Source organism: Alexandromys fortis, unplaced genomic scaffold (genome assembly GCF_014885135.2).
Source record: "Alexandromys fortis isolate MF-2015 unplaced genomic scaffold, M_Fortis_MF-2015_v1.1 scaffold_0, whole genome shotgun sequence".
NCBI lineage: Eukaryota > Metazoa > Chordata > Mammalia > Rodentia > Cricetidae > Alexandromys > Alexandromys fortis.
Window position 1 is genome coordinate 10,099,575 of NW_026067949.1, and position 24,774 is coordinate 10,124,348.

The 24,774-nt window shown below is 39.9% G+C and overlaps 1 long non-coding RNA gene across 8 annotated transcripts; it reads left to right on the forward strand.

Moving 5' to 3' along the window:
• The first annotated feature begins 1,022 nt into the window (after positions 1–1,022).
• Positions 1,023–24,260, forward strand: LOC126506500 (uncharacterized). Of its 8 annotated transcripts, XR_007593232.1 has the most exons (6): positions 1,023–1,422; positions 12,518–12,576; positions 14,526–14,691; positions 15,590–15,859; positions 22,497–22,580; positions 23,757–24,260. It is a non-coding gene; the product is annotated as an uncharacterized lncRNA (long non-coding RNA). The 8 variants fall into 8 exon arrangements; XR_007593233.1 differs by lacking the exon at positions 15,590–15,859 and having other exon boundaries at positions 14,503–14,691; XR_007593229.1 differs by lacking the exon at positions 15,590–15,859.
• Positions 24,261–24,774: the final 514 nt, after the last annotated feature.

Sequence of the window (24,774 nt, forward strand, 5' to 3'; positions counted from 1 at the left end):
TGGAACCGATCATTTGGAAGAAAGGCGATGTTGGAAAGTTTTATCTGCTCCTTTATCCGCCAGAGCTAAAAAACAGGTTTCTTTCCAATAAACTGAACTCGGAAGCTGTCCCTGGCCTGCAGAGCCAGGCTATGGTCCAGATGAGGATGTATGGGGACCTTTAGACTGAAATTTCTGAGGCCAAAGATAGCTCAGATGTTAACCAGTTGTCACAGTAGTGATGAAGCAGCCAAAAAGCTGAATTCATTATTCATGGCCGTGACCGCAGACCCCACCCTAACATTTGCAAGACCAAGGCTCACCTACCCTATCTTTAAATTTTATAGACACTATACAAGCCAACAAAATGAGTTTTAGTCTCCCTTGAGAAACAGACTTCCTTAACAACCAGAAGGGCAACTTGGTATAACAGAAATCTCGTGTACTTTGGAGTTCTACCCTGTAACATATAAGTCAGAGAACATGTTATCAAACACAGCTCTTGGCCTGTGCATCCCTTGCTGACTTTGCTTCCTGTGCCAGCTCCACTCAACAACAGGAGTGCATAGCATGTGTATGGATGCCTGGACCCATTCAGTCTGTTCCTTCGGACAGAAGTGAACATTCCAGCTGTTTGGTCTACATTGAGAGAATTGAAGGAAGAGGATCTAAAGTCGCCCCCCCCCCAATAATATTTCCAACATCATGTCCCAGAAATATTTATTTGGCTTTCTCAATACTAAATATCCTAAGTGTATTTGCCAGACACTTAGATAAGCGTGAAGAGTGCACCAGTTGACTCTTCTTGAAGACTGAACTATCTAATATCTAAGCCCAATAGTGTCTAGAGTCTATTAAAACACTCAATAGTGATAGAATTATTCTGGATCTGTGATGGAGGTGGGTCTTGTATTTATCTGTTGCTTTCATTGGTTAATTAATAAAGAAAACTGCTTGGCCCTGATAGGACAGAAAATTAGGTAGGCGGAGTAGACAGAACAGAATGCTGGGAGAAAGAAGCCGAGTCAGTGAGTCGCCATGATTCTCCCACACAAAACAAATGCAGGTTAAGATCTTCCCTGGTAAGCCACCTCATGGGCTACACAGATTATTAGAAATGGGTTAGATCAATATGTAAGAGCTAGCCAATAAGAGTCTGGGACTAATGGCCCAAGCAGTGTTTAAAAGAATACAGTTTCTGTGTAATTATTTCGGGTATAAAGCTAGCCGTGCGGGCGGCCGGGTGCCAGGAACGTTGCCCGCCGCTCTTATTACAACAGATCTGTGATGTGGGAGTCCCTCTGTGTATTGCTTGTATTGGTTAATGAATAAAGAAACTTCCTTGGCCTGATAGGACAGAATTTAGGTAGGCGGAGAAGACAGAACTGACTTCTGGAAAGAAGAAAGCAGAGTCAGAGGGACACCATGGATCTGCGGCCCGAGGTAGGTAGACATGCTAAAACTTTTCTGGTAGGACACAACCTCGTGGTGATACACAAATTAATAGAAACGGGTTAAATCAAAATGTGAGTGTTAGCCAGTAAGAGGCTAGAGCTAATGTGACAAGCAGTGATTTAATTAATACAATTTCTGTGTGGTTATTTCAGGGCTAAGCTAGCTGGGAGGTTGGGACAAACAAGCCGTCTCCTTACAACAGATCTGGAACTTGAAGTATGCCAAGGGAAAGAGAGCTCCAGACCTGGTAGTAGCCATGTGTGGCTACATAGACCTTGAACTTTATCTACCATTCTGTAGGAAATGTTTTTTTTTTTTTATTTCATTCTTACTAAACTCAACTTTAAACTCTACACACGTGTTGAACAGCACAGATCTGCACATACAATGGGTAGGAAAAATAGACTATTACAGCCATAGTTAAGTAGCTTTAATGGTATAACTGACTTTAGACACAAACTGATATTCTCTATTAAAATGAGGTTGGTCATGTTTCTGTAGAACTTATTTGAAGATGATGATTCCCTAACAAAAGTGACGTCAACCATGTCATCATCACCTGTTCTCCCCATAAAGATAAAATCTTCCCATAATAATTTGGAAGCTTTTAATTGCCATGTTGCTGTTGATACAGCTATAGACAGGCCTGTGAACCTAGACTGTAAGATTTTGATACCTATCACAGAGGTGAATGTGTTTGACTCTTCTGAGATGTACTTAGCATAAACCTTCAGTTTGGTGTCTTCTTTGTACGTCACTACAGTTGAAAACATTAAAGTATGAAATCACCAGAAAAAGGGTTGTCACACATGAGACCATTGACTCCAAAGACAAACATGGAGGAAATGTTTTTTTTTTAATATGGATATGATATATTCTTTCAAGGAAGTTGTTCAGAGCATCTTTTAAAAATAGCTCATTTACTCGTTCTATCAAGGTATCTCTTTCATTACTCTCCTCCCCTATATCTCCCCCAGACTTTATTGACTCCCCAAGGGACGACTTACTCCATCTGAGGAATGGATGAGGGACAGGAAACACGAGGCAGGAGAAGGGGAGGGAGGTGGAACTGGGGTTGGTATGTAAATAATAACTCATCTAGCTGAGCAGTACTGGGGCATGCCTGTAATCCCAACATGCTGGAGGCAGAGGCAGGCAAATCTCTGTGAGTTTGAGGCCAGCGTGGTCTACAGTGTGAGTTCCAGGACACTCAAACAGAGGAACCCTGTCTCAAAATAACAAACAAACAAAACCTCATTTAAAAAATCAGAAACTAGAACAGGCTTTAGAAATTCCCAAAACCGCCTAGCAGTGGTGGAGCATTCTGGAGGCTAAGGCAGGAGGATCTCTGAGTTTGAAGCTAGCCTGGTCTATAGAGTTCCAGGGCAGCCAGGGATACACAGATAAACCCTGTCTCAGGAGGGAGGCTGGATAAGAAAAGAACAAAAAAAGGAGAGAGAGAGAGAGAGAGAGAAGAGAAGAGAAGAGAAGAGAAGAGAAGAGAAGAGAAGAGAAGAGAAGAGAAGAGAAGAGAAGAGAAGAGAGAAGTTAACAACACTAGACCTTGGAATGTGTAGAGCCTCTTGTTCTTTAGAAGCCCCAAGGACCTGGGGTAAGTTCTTCATAACTGTAGAGGTCTCAGAGGGTAACACGGTGTGAGCTTTCTACAGTCTCTTGCCCCTCAGTCACACCAAAACCTAAACTTGAATTAAGCTACTGTCACCCTGAGAGCTTCTTGCCAGACAGGTCCAGTGACAGCTAATCCCGCCTTGGGCCTCAAGCACTGGCAACATTTGAAAATTGTAGGGTTTCATGGGCTCTTTCTGAGTTCTCACTGCGTCTGTGACTGTCCCGTTGTAGCAAGGCCTACGGAAACTGAGATATTGCTTGGTAACCATAGAAATACACACACTGGCCAGTATCACATCGACTGTTGCTTCAAGGATGGTATGTGGGCCACATTCCAACACTTCAGTTTAGAGGAACTTGTTTTGTAAGGCTTGTGAGAGATATTAAAGATTCCTTGTTCTTGATTAAAAAAAATAAACCTACTCACTGTGTATGTCTGCATGGATATGTGTAATGAAAACATTTATTATCTGTGTTCACAGATAATATGTCTACCTAAATCTATTACTAACAATTTCTTCTACATATCTGCCCTCTCTACCAGATGACAAGCTTCTAGAAGTCTTTCTTACTCCAGTTTTCAAATCCCCCTCTCCCATTTCTCTTCCCGCAATTATGTGCCTCTAGAAGCTGGATTGTTCAGATCCAGTCTAGGAGATTCTGTTGATTTAGGTCAACTTGGAACCGTGGTTTCCTTTTGTATTCATTTTGCCTGTGTGCATGTTAGCGCTCCCTGCTACAGTTTCAGCCCCAAGATGCTCCCTATTTACTGTCTATGGATTTCACCCGAGGTTGCTGCCAAAAAGCCGATGTCAAGCTTTTCAGGCAAATCACTTATCCAGCCATCCTGGCTAAAACGGGTAGCATGTGACCTATCAAAAGGAATCAGCGATTATGCTGTTCAATATAGTATATAAATTTAAGTTTGCAAAATTTAAGCTAAAAGTTTGACAAGGTTTTAACCAAAAATTCTATTTCCTAGTCCCTCAGGCCAGTATTTCGTAGCCACTTATCAGTGATGAGTACCACTGTGGAGAGTGCAGACCTTATAGTAGTTCCAGAAACTTCTTTGTGTCTTTATTTAAAAAGAGGCTAGAGGCTAGAGAGATGGCTCATGGGTTAAGAACAGTAGCTGCTATTCCAGAGGACTGTGGCCTGACTCCCGGCACACACACATGGAGGCTCACAACTGTATGGAATTCCAATCACAGGAGCTCTATCGCCCCCTTCTGGTTACTATAGGCACTGCATGCAGGCAAAATAACCATACATATAATGGATAAATGAATAAATACGCTTAAAAATAAAAATACAGAATATTAGAAGGCTAATAAGAAGTCTCAAAAATGTCAGCTGTATGCATTTGTTAAGTGGTGGGGGAAAGAAGGAGAGAAAAGGAAGCTAATAACTCATCTTTCTCCCACAACCCACAACTTCCATTTTCCCGCTTGTTGACATGGTCTTATGAGAACATGCTACCTCAACATGAAACATGTGTTTTATGACCAGAAAACAAAAAAAAAAAACTCAAAGAAAACTTCAAAATCATAGAAGAATGTTGAAGGACAGAAGGCATTCAGCTCACTGAGACCGTGGTTGAACTGTCAATCACGCCTCTGGACTTCTTTCTCTCAATGGTGAGTATCCTCGAGTTTACATCAACACTGTTAGTACTTCCTACTGCCTAGGGCGTTTTAGCACACAGAAGGAACTCAGAAGCATTTGTTAATTCACATCATTTAAATTTTACTCATTTTTATGTTTCACGCATTATTGCTCAACCACATTGGCTAGAGCATAAGTTTTATTGAGTTAAGCATTTTGCATGGCCGGGCATAAATTCCCAGGTCATGTCAGCTAACATGAGATGATCGAAGTTCATGCTCCTAGGGTCAGATGGAAATGTGTAATGTCATGGTCAAATTTACAGCAGGAAGGAACAGCAGTGGTCAGCACTTGAAGCGTCTCTCTAACACCCTTAGTCAGCCTCGCTAATAAACAGACATTCTCAGTTTCTTTTTGTGTCCTTGAATGTTTGTCTGTTAATTGTGACAGCTGTGGTTTTTTATTTTTAGCATTTTCATAACACGCTAGAATGTGTGCTTGGTCATTAGCCGGGACCCAGCTGGATCAGTAGCACTATCTCAGAGATCCTGCTGCCTTTGGCCCCTGCTCTGGCTCACCTGTTGGGAGACACAGTGACCTTCAGCAGGTCACTATTACTTACCTTTAGGAATGAGTTCTTAAACGGGCACAGCGTTTAAAATCTGATTTTTGTCCTGATGAGCCATGAATTCATTGTTTGTGTGCCGCAGCCAGACTCATTGGAATGTATCTTTGTGACAGCAAAATACTCTCTTTGGGTGACCAAATATTTTTCTGAAATGATATTTTCCTTCCCCACTGCAGTGTAGTTATTATCAGTTATAAATACAAAAGGGAAATATGAGGGAAAATTTAAGCAGCTCTACCATATGAGGAATTACTTTGATACAACAGCAGTTACCAAGAGTTTTTATGGCCAGATAGGCTAGCACCACTCATGGGCCCAAAAGGCTCATTATATACTCATATCTCATGGTTGTTTCATATTTGAAAACACAAGACATTGTGATGAGATTTTTCAGCAGTGTCTTAGGGTGGTGAAAACATAGCATGACCACTTCAATTCTTATGAAGAAAAAATTAAATTGGGGCTGGGAAACAAAGCTGAGGATAGGCAGACATGGTGCTGGAGAAGGAGCTGAGAATTCTATGTCTAGATGCACAGGCACCAGGAAGAGAACTGAGATGCACTTCCTCAAACAACTCAACACCTACTCCAACAAGGCCACACTTCCTAAAGTGCCACTCCCTGATTCTATGGGGCCCATTTCTATTCAAACCACCACAAGCAGTTAAGAGCACTTCCAAAAGATGGGAGTTCAGTTTCTAGCACCGACATCAAGGAACAAAGATCCTCTCAAACTCTCATCCAGAGACTGTGCCACCCTCTTCTGGATTCTTCAAGCATCTGCATGCACATATGGTGTAGAACAATGTTTTTGTACACTGTAAACATTGGTTAATAGAGACCTGACTGGTCAATGACTAGGCAGAATTTTCAGGGCAGGCAGAACGCTGGGAAGAAGAAGGGCAGAATCTCTAGAGTCATGAGGAGATGCAGAAGAAGAAGATGTAAGCATGCAGTACTAAGATAAGGTACCAAGCCATGTGGTAGAACATAGATAAAAATGTGGGTTAATTTAAGTTGTAAAAATTAGTTAGTAACAAGGCTAAGCTATCAGCTGAACATTTATAATTAATATTAAGTCTCTGGTTATTTGGGAGCTGTTGGCAGAACAGAGCTGACCCGTGATCCCAACGAAAACCTCGGCCTACACACATGTGTATGCCGATATACACATTTCTTACATGCACATGCAAAGATAAAAAACCAAAGAATTGGAAAAAAATAAAGGGGCACAAGTTGAAAAAGAATCACTATATCTCAATATTAAGTTACGATATCATAGACACTGTCTGGATTAACTCATGTGTTTGGACCTCTGTCTGTGAACTCTGACACATCAATGTCCCCCACTGCTGAGTGTGACTTTAAGGCTCAGGTCGAGATCAAAGAGCAAAGTGAGCTGACAGATACAAGATACTAAGGACCACTTGCTCTTCTGGACAGATGGGGGCATGTAACGTCATGTTACATGTAACGTCAGACCTACACGCAAACCATGGTGTTTAGCATCTATCAGCAGACAAATAGCTATTAATGGAAGGCTCAGTAGCAGATTTAGCAAATATGGAAGTCCACCTAAATCTTTCTTTTCAATAATAGCTTCCCCAGGATCAGTTTACATGATGAAAATCCTTTTGTTGAGTCAAGCAGAATGAGAAGGTGTGTTTGAAAATATCCCTATGTCAACAAAGTAATTACTACTTTGATTTGGCCTCCGATCCAGAATATTAACCGCTACGCATCCTGTTTTTTGGAGCACACACCACAATTAGTTATTAGATTTTATTTTTGGTTTAGCTATTGAACTGGAGATCTGACCCAGTTTTTGTCAATGGACTATACCAGAATATTAACCACTACGCATCCTGTTTTTTGGAGCACACACCACAATTAGTTATTAGATTTAATTTTTGGTTTAGCTGTTGAACTGGAGATCAGACCTAGTTTTTGTCAATGGACTATACCCATATCCTATTTTTTCCATGTTCTTTTATCACTTAGAGACCTCAAACATTATTATATCACAGAAAGTTTGTGGAAAGTCTCTTCCAAACATTATACTTTAGATTCATTATATCAAATACAACACAAAGCATCTTTAATGAGTCTTGATGTTATTTCACTTGCCTATAAGTTAATAAATTTAAATGCATTTTTATTTATATATGTGTGTTTTATGTAAATCCAGAACTGTTAAAATATACAGGAAATACAAAAGTACACAGAACACTGATTTTGAATTTGCGAATCAGATTACTCTATTAACTGCATCCTTAGCTGGGTTGCCATGGGAAATTGTGTACTTTGGTAACAAGTTTCTTCTTATGTTGTGAGGACTAGTTTAAATTTAAGTTAATCTAACATTGAAAGCACACAGCACATGGCTTGCCCACAGTGGATGGCTCGAAATGCAAGTAGACCTGGAATCTGGCCCTTTCCTCATTCCAGATAAAGAAAGCTGAAGCCTACAGAAATTAAATGAAAGTGTCTAAAGTTCTTGTTTCTTGAAAAGCCTGAAGCAGATATCTGGGGAAGCTTTGCAGCTGTGATTTTTCTCCCTTTAAACCTATAATCAGGCTTTCCTTTACACTTGATCAAACCCTGACTTACAAAGATCACTGAATCAAGATCTGCAGCACAGAAGGATACTGATAACCCCTGCCTTCTGGTCACAATAGAAAGGCAAAGTAATGCCGGGATGAAATCACTGGGAAAAGCTTCTGTGTAATGATAGCATGTCATCACTGCAAATTATGAAAATATTTTATCTTTCATAACACTATAATTACGCATATCAGCTCCTTTCATCACTCACTCTCTTACCTCCTATGGAATAATTACCCCGCATAGTATTAAGACTAGCCCTGAGCTAGCAAAGCAAAACAGAGAACTGAGGGACTCGAAAGGAAGACTTCACAGAAAGCAAGCCCGTGTTCTCCACGTTTACAGTTCTATCTGTGCAGCTATTGCCCCGATTGCCCTCATTATTTTAGTTAAAATACCCATCACTACACAGATTAATAAACATACACGCTAAGTTTGGTTCCATGTAACTGAGATGCTTTGAACTTACAGTGCATGAGGGGGAAAAACTATGTCACTTATTAATTTATTATTGGACTAGATGGTGGTAGGTGATTTTATTCATTATTTTTCTGTTGCTGGGCTAAAATGCCCTGACAAAAACAACTTAAGGAAATAGAGTTTATACTGATTCACAATTCCAGAGGGATAAAGTCATTCATAGTAGAAAAGGCCTGGTGATGGTCAGGGAACGCATGGTGACAATAGTAGGAGCTGCCTGATCGATCACATCTTCATTCACACTGAAGAAGCAGAAAGAGAGACTAGGAAGTGAGGGAAGGTTATAAACTCACAAAGCCCACCTCTGAGATTCCATAACCTCACCAAACAGCCCTACCAACTGGACACCAAGTGTTCAAACTCGTGAGCTTCTGGGGAACATTTCTCATTCAAACCACAACAGAAGTCCATAAGAAATTGTTGAATCATGAATAGGCTAATGAATAAACAAGAGAATGGATACTATTTCTCTACTCATTAACATGTCATTTCACGACTACCAAATGTCCACAATTAAATATGTCCCTGATAGCTTACGCAAAACTTTTGTTTAATGAATTGGACTCTCAGCCCTGTTGAGTGTGCCTTGGAACTTGTCACTCTTCTGAAAATGCTTCGACTGTCTGATGTTTCTGCTGCTAAATAAAATGATAAAACTCACAATCGTCTGACTCCATAGCCAGCCCCAATCAGGAAAATTACTCATGTATTTGAAAGCTGTTTGGCAGTAAAAGCCCTGTATATTAAATTCTAAATCCACTTAATTAACTCCTCTAATCTTCATTAAATAAAGCTCAGTCCACTTTGATGGAAATATGTAATAAAACCACCCTAGCTGGCAACTCATCCGGTAATGTGTTAAGTCTTGAGCAGATTCTGCCTAGGGCTCTCTGTCCAGCACTCTGACTCAGATCTGTACCTTAGCCTGGTTCCTTAGTCAGCTAAGAAGAGCTGCCTTTATCTTCGTTTTCTTTGTGTATTCAAGCCCTCCATTCTGAGTTGTAACAGAACCCTAAAAGGAAGAGAAGTCAGAGTCCTCACTGTAGCAAGTCCAAATACTATCAAAACTCTTCCAATATCAACTGAAGCAATGTCAATAAAAGCAACACAAACATAGCTTGCAACTAGTTCAAACTCGAAAAGAAAGATATTGGTCCATGGCAATAGCTTCAGGCATAGCTGAATCCAGAAGAGTTTGAACAATGCTCCCTTCTCTTTCTTGGTTCAGTGTTACCTTTGTTCTCAAGGAAGAGTTAATCACCTGTAAAGGGGCAGCCGTTTCCCCCCGCACAGTGTCCTCACATTCTAAAATCCCCTCCAAGGTAAAAATAAAAACAACGCAGAAATGCACACTCTAGCTAGATGATAAGGGTCACAGCTGATCTGTTTTGAGACGCGCATGCCTGAAAAGGGAAAGTATAGACTGGGTTGAATGTACACTTGCTGCAAGAGGGGCAGGCCGCAGGGAGAAAGGGTTCTTCAAAGAGATACGTGATGGTAAAAGAAAACAAAGCAAAGGTGTCTGCCATCCTGCTCTCGTTCCTATTAGCTAGCATGGGCATGGACAAAACAACAGGAAGAAGAAAAAAAATGCCAAAGTGGTCAAATCTGGAAAACAAAGATATAGGTGAGCTTTAATTTGTGTTTTAAAAAACAATTATTTTTTGACATGGACATAGACTATGAATATTATTTTAAGTGTGACACTTAATTTTACTTATTTTTAGGACTAATGGTTTTTGTGTGTGTGTGTGTGTGTGTGTGTGTGTCCAGAGTCTACCATAAGCAAATCATTCTTTCAAAGAGTGCTTAGAGGGCGGGAGTATAGCTCAGGGGAGAGTATTTGCCTCGCGTGTGCAAAGCCCGCAGTTCAGTCCTCAGCTGAGAGTTGAGAACAAATTAAATGAAGGAAACCCTTGGATGCTGCTTTGTGATGTGCTGTCAGTCAGGGAGAGGAAAGCAGTACTGACTTCGCGGCTGCCGTGAGAGTTTTAAATTCTTCAGCCGTGGATAATGATCATTTACAAGTCACCAGTTATAATTGCTCATGTCTTTCCTACTAATTCCTCTCCTCCAAAGCAGAGACCAAAGCTTCTAACTATAAAAATATGAGTTTCACATATTAAAAAGCATGTCTACATATGCATATATGTATGATTTTTGTGTATATATGTATTCTACCACAGTAAGACACAACCTGATAATTTAATCTGTTGAAACTTTAAAATCAGCCAAAGGAAATCAAAGAATAAATTGATTTTTTTAGAAATACAATGTATACAAAAGTTATTTTTTAATATATAAAAAAATACACTACAAGCTAAAAGATGATTTGGGAACTAAGAACCCTGGCTGCTCTCTCAGAAGACCCAGGTTCAACCCACCGCACCCACACTGTAACTCACAAGTGTCTTTAATTCCAGTCCTGGGAGATCTGATGCCCTCTTCTAGCCTCTAAACATACATGATACACAGATGGTGCACAGATACACATGCAGGCAAAACACCCATGTACAGTAAGAAAAAACAAAACGAGTTTTTTAGTAAGAAATTGGTCAATTATTTCTGAACAACTTGAAACATTGCTATCAAGCTCAGAGAATAAGAAAAACCATTGTTATAATATGAAAAATCCTTAGCCTCACCAAATAATTAAATAAACATAAGCAATCATCCCAACCCATCATCAAAAACTTAGACAAGACAACAATGTTTACACAAAAAACAGGAAAAAAGTGGACTAGACAAAACCTAGTAGTCTTCAGTAATAGGGAAATAGACATCTTCCTGCATGGCTAGAGGCCACACAACAAACTGAGACTACTTCTTCAGGATAACTTGGTACTCACGTCCAAAAAGATACAGAAAATACTTCTTTGTTTTTGTTTTTTTTTGTTTTATATTGATTTTTGAGACAGGGTTTCTTTGTAACCGCTCCTGTCCTGGAACTCACTTTGTAAACCAGGCTGGCCTCAGACTCGCAGACAGAGATCCATCCACCTGCCTCTGGCTCCAGAGTACTGGGATTAAAGGTATGTGCCACCACTGCCTGACTCAGAAAATAGCTTTGATACAGAAATGCTATTACTAGAAAATTTTCCTTCAGAACATACCTTCATATGAAGACACTGGACACACAGAATATTGATTCTTACTTTGTTTTTTTTTTTTGTGATAAAATCTTGACAGAGCATCCATTATCATTGTCTTAGTGACTTGTCTATTGCTGTGAGGAGAAACTCTGAGCAAGGCACTAATAAAAGAATTGAACTGGGGGCTTGCTTACAGTTTTGGAGGAGGAATAGTGTCCAATGAGCATCATAGTGGAAGTATGGTAGCAGGCAGACAAGCATGGTGCTGGAGCAGTAGCTGAGAGCTCACATGTTGAAACAATTACAAAGCAGAGAGACAGAGAGCTAACTGGAAATAGGGTGAGTTCTTGAACCCGCAAAGCCCTACCCCCAGTGCCACAGGCCACATCTCCAAATCCTTCCCACAGTTCACCAACTGTAGAATATGTATTCAATCATATGATCCTATGACAGCCATTTTCATTGAGAAAAACAAACTATTAATAATTAAAAACAGAAAATGAGTTTAATAAGTTATACATAGAAAGCAATGGAGATCTAAGGAAAGAGAATGTGAAGAGCTATAAATGAACACCTTTGCATCTCTATGTGTTTGTACTGTGTGTGCATGGACTATCCCTGAAGGATGTAAAAGACAATATTGAGCTTGGCATTGGTGGCCCGCACCTTTAGTCCCAGTCCCAGAGGAAGATGGATCTCTGAATTCGATTCCAGCCTGGTCTACTAAGCTAGTTTCAGGACATACAGGGCTGTTAGATAAGAAGATAAAGGGGAAAAAAGGATTGTTAACAAATTCTTCATGTCTGGGAAAAGGGTCAAAGACCTGGGAATGAGTTACATCTTGCATTATGTTTTGTACACTTGTATTAAATTATTTGAGTCTTAAAAAAATCTATGTGTTTACTTTTTAAAGAAAGATTGATTTTACTTTTTAATCAAAAGACATATTGATTTTTAAATAACAAAACACAAACAATTGTGAGTACATTTTTCAACTTTCTGGCATCAATAGACAGCAAATGATCCAGAGTATGTTCTGTTTCAGGGGTCCTTTGAAGAAGGAATTCTCTTCATTGTGAGGATTTATAAATATAAGCAATAAAGGTACCCAAGTGGTGTGGGAAGTCCTTCTGCATATGTGTTGCTTATTTTTGGTTAATGAATAAAGAAGCTGTTTTGGTCAGTGGCTTAACAGAATAGTGCTAGGCAGGGGAAAACTAAACTGAATACTGGGAGAAAGAACATAGAATCAGTAAGATGCCATGCAGCCACCAGAGGAGACAGATGCAAGGCCACAAGCCTCATGGAAAATATAAAATAATGGAAATTGGTTAACCAAAGGCATAAGAGCTAGCTAACAATACGCTTACATGATTGGCCAAGCAGCGATTTAATTAATACAGTGTTCTGTGTGGCTATTTCAGGGCTGAGCAGACGGATACAAACAAGCTGCTTCCTACAACAGATTGGCGCAACAACAAGGTCGACTATATCCACATAAAACCTGAGAAAACTTGGAAAGCAATTCGATACTCTAAAAAACAAAGTTTAGCCGCAGTTTTCTTTCAGATGCGCTTTGCTTGCTGGCAACATGCTGCAGCTCCTTTAAGAGAGGTTAAAAAAAATCCCACATGGTTTCAAAACAGCAGCACAAACTGCTCTGGCTCTTTCAGGAGGCCAAGCACTTGAATGGCATTTGTGGGCCTGGGTGCTTGTTTGCCCATTTGGGGTCGGGAGGAAAGTAGCTAAGACCATGCCCATGGCTCTCAGTGCTCCCCACCTAGGCAGGCAGTGGAATCAAGTCTAGTAGGCATGCACAAATGGGAGAGCATGGTGGGTTCCTACCACCATACCCAGAGATATTTACAGGCTGCACAGTGTGCTGCATGGCATATTTAGCTATTACTCAGATAAAAAAGGTTTATGTGCTGCACACTCCTTCTTAGAGTTAAAGTGGTGAGCGGGCCTGCTGTCTGGAGGTCCCAGAGCTGGCAGTAATGGTACCTCTGCCATTTTGAAAAGTGGAGAGAGGTGGAGTCAGTACCCAGGGCCACTGAGAACAAGCTGCTTACCATTATAAAAGCCCTCTAGGACAGAAAAAAATTACAGATACACAAGAGGACAGATTCAGACATTAAAGACCTCTAAATGAGACACAGTGTGTTTAAAAATTGTATGTAGGCTTAGGAGAAAGAAAAAAAAGAGTAAAGAGACAGTAAAAGTAATATAAAAAGTACAGATAGTCATAAATTAAAGGAATAAAGATAATAAATATTAAACTTGTAGAAAAAGTAATAGAGTAAGAAAAATAAGCTACATAAAGATGAAATATACACAGAGTATCTAGATTATATATATTACTGTGTTTTCTTTGAATTTTTCGACTGTGAAGGAGCTAAGTACATTGAGACATTTCATTTTACAGGCTGCTAAACTAAACCAACATATGTGTTTTAAAGGTTTCTTGATTTCAAAATTTGAGTCTAAGGATATGTTGCTTTGGAAAAGAGGTTCTACTTTTGTTTCTACAGAAGATGAGAACCTGTGGATTAATTCCAGACTGATGTGATTTGGTGCACCAAGACCTCCTGAAAGATCTCCAGAAACCCCAAAACTTCTTTGCCTAACAAAAAACAGGAAGCAGTTTGGAGAAAACTATGCCCAAATTCCTTAAATGATTATTTATAAATGTCTGTTTACATTTAAAGGAGGATATACTATAGATATGCTATAGAGATTTGTACTGGTATGGATCTTGGTTTATTGATACAAATTTAAGGTCAATTTTGTTATATGCATATTTATGCTCTGATTAAGATATTGTGTTTTTGCAGCTCATTTAGAAATATAATGTATAATTAATAAATATAGGTTGATATATAATCATCTATAATAGTCAAGCTTGTAGTCATGTTAGGTTTTCTAGATATATACAGATATAGTTCAGTAGATAGGTATTCTTCCAATCTTTCAGAGACCTTCAGAATATGGCATTTAAATGTTTTAATAACTTAGGACTTTTCTTGACAGTGAGACATATTTGTTCTTGGCAGCACCAATAGCTTCAAGAGGAAGATGGGCACCAAAGAGGTTCCTCATGGAGTTTGCTAGCCATTTGGGAAAAAAAAAATCCTGCTCTTGCCTGGACTGCTTGATGTTATATTGTAAGAAGTGAACATTCAGGACCCACAGAAAAATGACTGCTGAACTTGCCTAAAGGTGAGATGATCCTTCAGGGTTCATCAAAGAGTCTGTTAGACATTCTTTAGGACACAGAAGTGACTGATAATATAGGCATAACTGTCTTTGAAATTTCCTGCTTTGTGGAAAAGTATGCTAGATACTTTGGGCCTGTAGGCTGAAGATGGATTCCCCAATAGTACAGAAGAACTTTGGACGGCTGTCCAGATAGTGAGATGTCTCTGTCAACTCTAGAGTTTTGGAAGTTGCTTACAATGCACTTTCTGTTTACTTAGGTAATATTATATCCTTCTGGAGTCTTTGATGTAACTGAAGAATAGATAGTTATAGTTTTCCTTAGTTATGATAAAAGATAAAGTAGATATAAATATTGTAATTGTAACTCTTGCTTGATACCTGTTTTGTTATATGTAATTTTACTATGATAAATTAAAACCTTCCTTTTATTTAAACAGAAAAGGGGAAATGGTGTGGGAAGTCCTTCTGTATATCTGTTGATTTATTGGTTAATGCTTAAAGAAGTTGTTTTGGCCAGTGGCTTCGCAGAATAGAGCTAGGTAGAGAAAACTAAACTGAATGCTGGGAGAAAGAAGGCAGAGTCAGTGAGATGCCATGGAGCCACCAGAGGAGAAAGATACAAGACACAAGGCAGAACTTTGCTAGTAAGCCACAAGCCTCATGGTCAAATATAAAATAGTAGAAATGAATTAAGAGATAAGAATGAGCTAGAAATATGTATAAGCTAATAGGCCAAGCAGTGTTGTAATCAATACAGTTTCTGTGTGATTATTTCAGGAGTCTGGGCAGCCAGGAATGAACAAGCAGCCTTTGACAACATCCATTACCTTATGGGACTCTGTTTTTTTTTTTTAATGGGTTTACTAAAACTACCTCTTGGATTTTTTTGGTCAATCAGATAACTAGATGGAGTTTACATGAGATCAGAAAGGATTCTCAGAAGTAAAGTTCCACTCTGAAGGCCAAGACCCCTCTGAGGCTCAGTTGTTTTATAGCTCTGAAGACCTCATTTGTCTTCGGGTCATTCTATTGGGAGTAAGAGTCATTTCAAATTAAGTCCAAGAAGAGGAAACAGCCTGTGGATCTCTAATATAACTGAAAATACACCAGAACATGGAAACATGAAAGAAGACCAGAATACTGAAACAAAACCTGAAAGAGCTATCCAGTGAGTTCTGTGATATGCACACATGTGAGACTAAGCAGGAACTTGGTTTGGTTATTTTGTTTATTTTTGTTATCATCATCATCATCATCATCATCATCATCATTATAAAGAATGTTCTGGACTGTCAGCTGGTGGTGGGGGCATATCTTTAATCCTAGCATCAGGAGGAAAAGACAGGCAAATCTCTGAGTTCAAGGCAAATCCGGTCTACAGAGTGAGTTTCAGGATAGCCAAGACTACCCAGGAGAACTCTGTCTTGAAAAATAAAAAAATAAAGGAATGTTTTGGAAAACAAAAGAGTGTAATGCACAAGGACCTGTACCTTTTTCCATTACACACACACACATGAACATCTGAATATATGAATACACACATACCCTACATATACACACATGTACACATACAGTACACATGTGTACACATATGCACGAATGAATACACATATACACTCAATACACAGATTACCACGTTTCTGCACATTACACATGCATGTGTGCACATATGAATATTCAAACAATACACAGATGCGCCATGTTTCCACACATACACATGTTTGTGTGCACATATGAATATACACATGCAGGCACATATACTACATACACACATGTAACATGTACATACACCACACACAGAGAGGCATACATATATCTTAATAACACTTGGAAAACGTTGAAGGCTGTAAGGCAGGAAAAGTTACATGGTATGTGCTTCTTTGGACTCAGGAATGAGATTATTGAGGGAAAGGGAGCTGTACAAGGGTGTATTTTTGGAGTGGTTAGGAACTTGTAGCTACAGATCAGAAATTTAGAAAATCTAAAGTAGGAAAGTGGGGATGAAGATGGAAAAAAGTGGATACAGCTGAATCCTGTAGTATTTCAGAAATCCACAGGCTCATTTTTGCGGTTGAGTGGAGGGAATGAGGGGGCAGGAAGGCATTTAGGGTCTTGATTTGCCTGAGTGATTGATGACAACATTCTCTTAGCAAAGACCCCTGGAGGAAGACCAGTTTTCATAGGAGGATTATGCCGGGACATGCTGAACCTCAAATTCATTTCCAAGCCAGTGGCTATACTTGCGAGGCAGCAGCGTGAAGAGTCTGAAGTTTCCAGTGCAAGCTGGAGAACTATTTGTTCTTTTAAATTGGAGTACAAAACTTTTATTTGAAGTCACAGGTGTAGATGAGGTTTCTAAGCAGAGAAATTAAAAGAGCAAGCAAAATCAAGTAGCTAGTTTCTACCCTGGTCTGGAAACTATTGAGGAGAAGGTGAAAACAAGAGAAAGATTTGGCAGCAAAGAAAGGTGGGAAAAAACGAAGAATGAAGCCCAAGTGTAGCATTCCACAGTTAATGATGAGACAGAGGCTGAGGCTTAATCCCTGTGGTCATCTGATTTTTCCTGGCTTTTGTCAGTTCGTGGTATCTCTTGGTGACAAATAAGATTCAAAAAGCAACAAACAAATAAACAAAAACAAAAAAAAACACCTTTGTTTACCAGAAATAAAAATAAATTTTAAATTAACCATTCTCAGATTGCCTTTAGGAGGAGCCAGACACCAGATAAAACCGCAGAGGGACTGTTGAGATCAGGTTGTGTTCTACTCTGGGTTACTCCAGTATTGTGTAAAAATAAAGCAGGATTTTCAGCTGTGCACTGCCCTAGGAGACCACATGTTACACGCAGCTTCTGGCTCCGTTTCAGAGAAAAGAATGACTATAGGCCCTAGGTGGGCCCAGAGACTTCACCATCTGCCTGGCACTACCTCTCCAGTACAGGCTGAAAAATGACTCATTCCTGGGAGAATAGGAGCCACCCGAAAAGTTTATTGAAGTGAGTTAAGACTTTGGGCACACATGGGCATATTATAATCACTTCAGGGAAAACAGTCCGAGAACTTATCAGACACACCAGGTAGAGCAAAAGGTGTGACTCCTTCATCTAGACGCCACAAAGTGATGAACACCTAAAACTTCAATAGCATGGCCTGATGCCAGCTTATCACCGGGTGCCCGCTGTGGGCCTCAAGGACTGAGAACTCCCAAACTCATTTTGGTCCTCTGCCATTAAAGCAGCCACCTGCTATTCTGGATCTGGAGCTGACTTGACCCCTATTTCCTGCTCCAGTCTTCACCTCCCTGTTGGGCTCTGTAACTTCAGTCTCAAACCATCCCCAGGTGCTCCATCATCAACTCCCTTGCTGCAAGGTTCATTATCTTATACACCCAGACTCTTTCTGCAGTCACTTCTGAAACCTCTTAAACACCACTGCAGCCTCCTCTTTAAATTGTATCCATTCTGCAATCCATATATATATATATATATATTCACCATGGGCTGTGAAATAGGTGATATGAATTAATCTTAGTAATTAAGATGGAAGTAAAGAACTTGCACTCTCCTCAGCAAGGCTACCAAGGCAGGTAGATTTTAAGTCAGATCATAGCTATTGAAAAGGCCAATACTCATGGATTTCTTGTTATTCAACAAATTCTAACATTGTAGAAAGACACAAATGAGTTCCTCTGTTTCTGGCATAGCATGCTCAGGTGAGGAACAAATAATGCTAATATCAAAACTATGTAACTACCCTCATCTATGCCACATCCAGCCACTCTCCTTCCTTCCCAAATTTTCTGCACACCACCTTGCACATGTTAGCATACACTTCTGCAGTTGGTGGCACCACCTTCGGCGAGCCTGCTGCTGAGTTACCTAATACCATGAGATTTCCACTGAGTCCCCTTCAGTTCCTTGCCATTCAATAGAGTTCTTGAAAGAAAAGGCTAAAAATTCATCTGATGGTGTGCTTCTCAAGATTCAAGACACAATGGAAGAATATCTTATCCATCAGTCTTTGAACTGGAGCCAACCTTTGTCCATCTGTGTCTCTTAAACATCTAGGCTGGACTTTTGGCAAATATTCTCTGAAGCAAAACCTTATTCTTAGGGCCGGGGGTGGAGGGTGGGGAGAAACAGGTAAAATGGATTAGGATTGACTTTCCAAGGGAGTTGCCTTTGTCTCATGGATTATACAGCAGGAATCAGCAAACATTCTGTACAAAGAATAGATGGGAAGTATGGGAGCCTTTGTTGCTGTATGGTCTCAGTTGCAACTACTATGGTAAAACCACTGGGAAAGAGTGTATGAATGAATCATTGAATCTCAGGTCCAGTTGTACTTGGTTTACAGACTCCAAAATTATACTTTCATATAATTCTGACATGAAATTATATTGATATTCTCATATTTAAATCCCGTTTATTATTACTACTACTTTTAGTAGTAGCAGCAGCAGCAACAGTACTGTAGGCATGCACTTGTCAGGGGGAGGGCACATATTAAAGCATGCATGAAGAAGTCAGGGAACGACTCTCAGGAGTCAGTTTTCTCCTTCCACTGTGAGATCCGGGGATGAAAACCAAGTCTTCAGGTTTGTAAGAAAAAAGGCTTTATTCAAATGAGCCATCTGGTCTACCCAGTGTTATTCTTATTTTGACTCCCTTCTTGCATGTCAACAGGCGAATGACAGCAGAGCTGTTGGGTTCGGTATAAATGGATAGATAGTAGGCTGACCATCAGAGCAGGGGTTCACTTGAGCTATCCCCATTTGCTGGACTACCCCCAATAACTAATTTGGGAAGTTAAATTCCAGTTGTTCAAAATGAAAAATTTTAAACTTTATGGGACAAAAATCCTGTTAAATACTGGAGTCCAGTCCCACCAATGTTCTAATTTAAGGCAATTCTAGTGGCGAGTACCATCCAGGGATGGCCATTTGCTTGAGGGTGATAAGACATAACGGTGACAGTTCAGATAAGGCTCCCAACTGCAAATTCTCACAACTCAGGCTGGAGCTGAATCAGAACTGTTGTCAGTAGAGATGCTGTCAGTCAATCTGGGTTGCAAAAACTAGCACGGAGCTGTGATTGTTGCCGCAGATGTCTGAAATGTAATTATAAGCACTTAGAACCACTTTGAGAGAGAATTGAACACATGAAGTTCTTCTTTTGGTATCAGCCTGCAAAATCAATATGAATTTTAGAATTGCACATTGAATGCTGAGGAGCCCTTAGCCTGAAATGACCTTGAACCAATATTATCTAGTCAGCCACATTCCTGTACAACTTTTTTTTTCTTTCTACGGTTGTTTCATTCTGTGGATTTGTCCCAGGCTGTTTGCCATGTATTTAAGTAAAGAGCTCTTGCAAATTCCTTTTGACTGATTTACACTCAAGATGGTCTGATGCTTGCCTTTCAGAAAATCAACATTATTTCCCCACAGAATGCATTCTTTATATAAAACCAATTTGTTCCTATGACCTGGGATCAATTCTTTCCCTATTTCATATTTTCATTATTTTCTTTTTTTTTTTTTTGAAATACGGGTTATAGAGGAATCTTCTATAAAGTAATTCCACTACATCATCAGCCAGAAGACAAATATTTAAAGTCCCCAAGATTTTGATAATAGTGCACTATACTAATCAGCTCAGGATAGCATAACAAAATACACAGACTAGATGGCTTACACAATAAAAATGTAGTTGTTTGCCATTTTGGAAGCTGACAAGTCCAAGATCAAGTACCAGTGCATTGGTATCTTCCTGTCTCTCAAACAGTTGGCTGCTGTTTTCTCAGTGGGTCTCTACATGGAAGAAAGAAAGGAAAAGGAAGGTAGCAGAAATGTAAAGTTGGGAAGAATGGGGGAAGGAGGGAGGAAGAAATAAAGGGAGGGCTAGAAAGAGAGAGAGGGAGGGAGAGAGAGAGATCTAGCTCTTCTTATGAGCACATTGAGCCCATTGAGTCAGAGCTCTATGCTTAGGGTGCCATTTAATCTTCTTTAAGGTCACATCTCCAGATGCATTCACAATTTGGAGTAAAGATTTCACCACATGAACTTTAGGAAAACTTAATTTTGTTCACAACCTGTAGTCTCAGACCTCAAACTAGTAGATTCCCGAAGCTCAAACAAACTCCCTGACTGACAAGGTGACATCCCAAGAGAACTCATTCTCATTCTCAGCAACCCCATGCTTTCTCTTGCTCAGCTTTTTAAAAAGACTTTAGTATGGAATATATGTGGTGTAATTAAGTTTAAAAACATGTACACTAAATCCCAGTGTCTCATAGACACCTGTATTTCCCCACTTATACAGGTTTGGATGAGATCAGCCACATAGAGCAAATCACAACCCTCCTGGGAATAGCAGAAAGGAAGGAAGCTGCCATCACGCTGAGAGCAGCTAAGCTTGGGAGTTGAATGTATGATTTTAAGGTAAATCAGAGTGAGTGTTTATCAGAGTTGGAGGAGCAGATATCAATAGCAGCACCAGGCATGGTAGCACATGACTGTGACCTTGCACACTGAATGCTGGAGTAGGAGGTGTCTTACTAATCTGGGGTTAGGCATAGACCCATAATGAGTAACAGGTCAGCCAGGGCTACATACAAGATACTGTCTTAGGTGGTGCAGTAGGGAGGGGTAGGCATTAGAAGCCCATTGGGGCCCAAGGAAGGGTTATTTTTTTTCTTTTTTGGGGGGTGGGATGGGGTGGAGTGGAAACAGGGTCTCTGTGTAGCATTCACCGTCCTGGTACTCACACTGTACACCAGGCTGACTTCAAATTTACAGAGATCCACCTACCTCTGTCTCCTGGGAGATTAAAGTGCTGGGATTAAAGGAATGTTTCACCACTGCCCAGTATTTATTTTCAAAAATGACCTTAAGGACTGGTGAAATGGCTTATTGAAAAAAGTTATTTGCCACCAAGCTTGACAACATGAGTTCAACACTCTGGAACCCACATAATGGAAAGAGAGAACCAACTCATACAAGTTGTCCCCTGACCTCCACACAAGTACCTTGGCAGGCTCATGCCACCTCCACAATGAATAAGTCTGAAAATATACATGCATGAAACATTAGGAAGACTAAGCAGGTAACATTTAGCACTACATAAGCATATATGCACATAGTAACAATTGATGAAAATGAAGCCGTGAGTTTAATAGAAAGCAAGGAGGGGTATATTGTAGGCTTTGAAGGGAAAAACCAGGAAAGAAAAAAATGCTGTGATTTTATTATAATCTCTAAAATAATTTTTTAAAAAAATTAATGCCAAGATAAAGAAAAGGGATCCCAAGCTAATAGGCAGACCCCTTAGGGTCAAAAAACTTCCTTAAGTGATAGATACATTGTTATCTCTCCCTCAACCAACACACCTTCCTCAATAACACACCTCCCTCAACTGACACACCTCCCCTTGCTCTTCCTGCATGAGAAATTCCGCTGGAGACATCTGAGGGAAAGCAACTGCTGGACACCTGAGGCTGTGGAGCTAATTGGAAACAGACTGAGTTTTATTCGCTCAAATGGCCTTCGGAGATATACAGATGGCTGCGCGTCCCCTCCTCATCCGTTGCCAAAACTCAGTCCACAGCATCTGTACAGTGCGCATTCTATACAATAGCAAAGGAAATTTAAAGGACTTCCCCACAACTATCAGTGAAGATACCTCAAGTCTCCATATGGAACCAATAAGCTCCATTTCTGTTCTCCCGAAAGATAATCCTGGCAGGCTTTGAGAGTGTAAAAACTCATGCCATTTCCTGTTGGCCCTCTCTGTTCTATGCTTGCAGTTTGAACATGGGAGATCTCTTCGTTTCCTGTTCCAGCCTCCACGCCTCCACTCTACCAACATGGATGTGTATCCCTCTTGAACCGTAAGTCCAAAGAAACTCTTCTCTAAGTTGTGTTTGATCATGGTGTTTTATCACAGAACTATAAACAGAGAAGTAATTAATAAAATTATTATGATGTTGAGTCTGTCCCTGCTTTCAGGTCTGCTAAGTCTAGAGTACAGACAGGTCTTAACTGCATGTACCTTGTTACGACAGTACTCTCCTCTGTTTAAGGTCAAATTAAATGTTATTGGTGAAAGATTATACTATCTACTGCTAGAATCAAATCGTCTCACAATGATTGTGAGATAGGGCTGGCTTAGAAGTAAGATATAGTTAGCCTCAATGTAAATAATTTTTATTTGGGAAAAATGGATGCATGCCTTTTTAGTATAAACTGTGATGTCTAATTTCATAAAAGCTTGAAAATTTTTGTAATAGAAAATAAATATCTGTGGATTTAATTTAGAAGATGCTCCTGATGTTCATAGTTGTTAGTTGTCACACTGGTTCATTCAAAAGTCAAATCTGGTATCATCGATACTGTTTAAAGAATTTTTAATTATTTGAAGTTAATTCAGAATCTCTAGGAAGAAAAGTATGTATATATAATATATGTGTGTATATGTATATATATGTACACACACATATAAGACAGAGAGAGAGAGAGAGAGAGAGAGAGAGAGAGAGAGAGAGAGAGAGAGAGAGAGAGAGAGGAGACGGGGGCAGGTCATTATGACCAAACTTCCAAGGAAAAAATTAAATAAAGAAATTAGATAGATACATTTGTATCCTGATTTTTTTTAAAAAAAAAATCTGTTAGCCCTGTGTAACCCTAAGCAACTTAGTCACTTAGCTACCTCATGTGTGAAATGGGGAATTAAGATAATGCTTCATGTGGTTGTTTCAAAGAGCATGTAGGCTACTGCCTGTGAGAAACTTAAATCTCTATGGCTGACGTATCAATGAACATTAGGACATTCATTAATTAGCCAATAATGTACATTTCACCATTTTCTTTATCAGAACACAGTAGGAGACTCTGACATTTAAGAAACTAAGACTCAACCCTAAATTGGCCATGAGAGAAACATAAGGACCAGACTGTGATAGAATCAGAATGCCAAGCTTTTTTGTTGATAAAACCAAGCTGGTTATTAAAACCAACTTGGGTGTCCTTCCCCTGTAATCAGATTGGTGAATACTCTATCATCATAGAATTTTCATCCAGTAACCATGGAAACAGATGCAGAGTTCCACAATCAAGCAAAAGGCCGAGCTCTGGAAATCCAGTTGAAGAGAGGGAGGAGAGAACATATGATCAAGAGAAGTCAAGGTCATGACGGAGAAATCTACAGAGACAGCTGAACCAAGCTCATAGGAACTCATGAACTCTAAACCAACAGCTGTGGAATCTCCACAGTACCAAACTCAGCCTTCTGTATGTGAGGGACAGTGGTGAAGCTTGGCCTATCTGCAGGGTCCCTGGTAGTAGGACCAGGATCTATCCCTGGCACATGAAATAGTTTGTTGAACCCCATTCCCTGTGGTGGGATGTTATGCTCAGCCTTAATATAGAGAGGAGGGGCTTGGTCCTGCCTGAACTTAATGTGCCAGACTTTGTTGACTCCCCATTGAAGCTCTTACCCATTGGGAAGAGTGGATGAGGTATAGGCTGGGGTGGGTACGTGAGATAGGATGGGAGGAAAGGTGGGAGGGAAAACTTTGGTTGGAATGTAAAATGAAATAAAAATAAATAAATAAATAAATAAATAAATAAAAATTAAAACGAAAAGAAACTAAGTTGGGTTTAATTTATCTCCAGAGGCCTGCTACAGTAGTTTAACCTACGCCATCACAGGCAGTGTGCTGGATAGTTTTAAGTCAACTTGACACACAGCAAAGTCATCTTGAGGAGGGAACCTCAAGAGAATACCTTCATAAGATCAGGCTGAAGGCAAGCCTATAGGGCATTTCTCTAATTAGTGATTGATGGAGAAGGGCTCAGTCCATTGGACTGGAGAAGGATGGGTAGTGCCATCCTTGGACTGGTGGTTATGGGTTCTATAAGAAAGCAGGCTGAGCAAGCCATGTGGAGAAAGCCAGTAAGCAGCACCCCTCTGTGCTCTGCATTAGTTTCTGCCTCCAGGGTCCTGCCCTGCTTGAACATATGTCCTGATGTTTTTTGATGATTGTTTTAGGGTTTCTATTACTCTGAAGAGACACTGTGACCATG